Genomic DNA, 2,602 nt, shown 5'->3' on the forward strand with positions numbered 1-2,602 from the left:
GCATTGTGCAAGGGTCGTCCTGGGTCCCTGGTGCCCATCGCAGGCACAGGCGAGGAGCTTTCTTTGTCCCTTCAGGGGTTGCAGGTTGGCGGTGGGCTTCCCTGGTGTCTGTTGTGGTGCGGTGAGCACGGGTACAGGTTTGGTCAAAGGCTTGGCACTATCCGTGTCTCAGGGTTGTCATATTAATGGAAGCAGCAGTGAAGGTGTCTTATGTCCAGCGTTCCTCAGCTGGCTGGCTTTGGCCTTGATGACAGTGGAACATGTCCTTGGTCTTGCGGGAATTCTACTGGGTAGAGATGACCTTTGATAGCCTTTTGGGGAGGAGAGCCAGGCTCATAAAGTGTGAGAAATGTGGACCTTCGCGTTGGGCATGAATCCATTGTCATGTCAGACTGCAGCCATGGGCTTGTGTGACTCTCCCCTCAAACACCACCACGCCACCCCCCCAGGTCTCACTCAGAGCACACGGAGCAAAGGCTGGTGAACTGGAAGGATAGGAGTCTGGGTTAGAGCTTCAGGGAATCGGGCACCCTCTCCCTCTCCGGCTTCCCTTCCCCTGGCCTTCAGGGAGGCCACAGCTCCTTCCAAGGATTTTGCTGAAGTTACACGGGTGAGCCACGGCCGAGCTGCATTAAACGGTGGCTCTTCCGTGGGAGCTTATTTGACTCTCCAGGAAGTCCGTTGCTCACACAGGAAGCACACCGGCCCTGAGTATGGCACACGTCACCACCACCGGGCAGAACTTGACCCAAGTCTCAGAGTGGCAGCCAGGCCTTCCGTCCAGTGGTGTCTGGCTAGGGGAACCACACGATCATATCAGCTCCTCCTCGCGAGCTTCCTGAGGCAGAAAACGGAAGCACGTCTTCTCCGATCGCTGTGGGGGTGGGGGCAGGAAGAGGCAGAAACCCAGCAGTTCTCAACTTGTGGGTCGCAACCCCTTTGAGGGTCAAACGACCCTTTCACAGGGGCCGCCCAATTCATAACAGTAGCAAGATGACCGTGATGAAGAAGCAATGAAAACTATTTTATGGGTGGGGGTCACCACAACACGAGGAACTGTATGAAAAGGTCGCGGCGTCAGGAAGGTTGAGAACCACTGGCCCAGAGGCTGGTGGCAGGGCACAAGATCAGTGTGAAGGACTGGCCTTGGGGTGGGTCCTTGGGGGTACAGACCCCGTAGAGATCACCCCATTTTTCCTCGTACCACCCCACCCCCACGCAGAGGCTCAGAGGAAGGACTTGACAGAAGCAGGATGGCAGACCAAGGCTGTCCCAGCACCTGTGCCTCCAGCAGGAGACTCGCAGGGGCCAAGGACCCCTGTCCTTCCTCGCTGGACATGCTACCCCACACCCCATTGCAAGGGGAACCAGAGGGACAGTGGACAATTCCCAGGGTCCCAGGCCGCCTCCAAATACTTAGGCCACCAAGACACACAGGCTGTGTGGTCCGCAGACACATTCCGGCCCCTGACCGCTCGCTCCCCCTGGGCCAGATTGAAACATGCAGCTCCTCTTGTTGGGGAGGAAACGGCTGTGTTTCCGTTGACCTAGTAGTGTTGGGTTTTCCAACACATTCTTTCTGAAGTGGACCCTTCTGCAAGGGAGTGGGGAGAAGGGATGCAGGATGGGGGTGTTCTCTTGGTTTATAGGAACCCCTGTGGATTTCACCTGGGTTCTTTTCCATGTTGATGAGACTGTAAACTCCTGAGTGAGGGATAGTCACTGAGGGCAGACTCGGGGACAGATTGACACATCTCCCAGAAGAGCCTGAGCCCCTGCATCCCATCTGGGCTCCGTGCTGGGAGTTCAGCTCACCGTTGTCTTAGACTTAGTCCCACCGGATGAGCGGGAACCGGGCAGAGGGACGCAGACAGACTGCTGACCTTTCTGGCAGGAGGCCTGCCACCTTGTCAAGGACACGCATCCTCCAGCCCCTCAGGAGTGGGCGTTTCTGGTGGGTGATCTCCCTGCCTGGACAGGCTGTGAAGGTGGAGATTCTGACCCAGGGGCTTTGTCCACGTTCTCCGTGGGTGATGCTAATGGAGTGCATGTCTTCCCCAAACCCCAGGGAGATGATCAGGCCGACTGAACCTTGCACCAGCCGATAGGGATCCCAGGTCAGGGTCTTAGGCCCACCGCTATGTGGAATTGACCTTGGTGAATGGTTTCTTGCCGTTGTTTTTCGACTTCTCTTTGGGCAGGCCAGCGAAGAGGCCACCTTGTTTGGGTAGGAGCAGGTACCTGTGTTATTTACTTGCTGTTGAGCGTCCGTTGGCTTGTAGGCAGTATTTCCAAGGGAGGCGAACTGGCGTGGGCCATACCAATGACATGTGAGTGCAGCATGGGCCATACCACTGACGTGTGAGTGCGGCGTGGGCCATACCACTGACATGTGAAAGCGGCGTGGGCCATACCACTGACATGTGAGTGCGGCAAGGCCTTGGCCCTCCCGGAAGCCTGCTCCTAAGTGGGGTCCATGCTCTTTGGTGCCCAGCGGGCTTCACTCAGCATTGTGCAAGGGTCGTCCTGGGTCCCTGGTGCCCATCGCAGGCACAGGCGAGGAGCTTTCTTTGTCCCTTCAGGGGTTGCAGGTTGGCGGTGG

At 57.3% G+C, this 2,602-nt stretch overlaps 1 protein-coding gene across 2 annotated transcripts in view; it reads left to right on the forward strand.

The window, feature by feature from the left end:
• Nucleotides 1-2,602, forward strand: part of CTBP2 (C-terminal binding protein 2) — a 116,988-nt gene that overhangs the window by 65,863 nt on the left and 48,523 nt on the right. The gene's annotated exons all lie outside the window — the stretch shown is intronic.

The sequence above is a fragment of the Echinops telfairi genome, unplaced genomic scaffold, assembly GCF_000313985.2.
Source record: "Echinops telfairi isolate 266 unplaced genomic scaffold, ASM31398v2 ScPeMD7_70;HRSCAF=299, whole genome shotgun sequence".
Classification (NCBI taxonomy): Eukaryota; Metazoa; Chordata; class Mammalia; order Afrosoricida; family Tenrecidae; genus Echinops; species Echinops telfairi.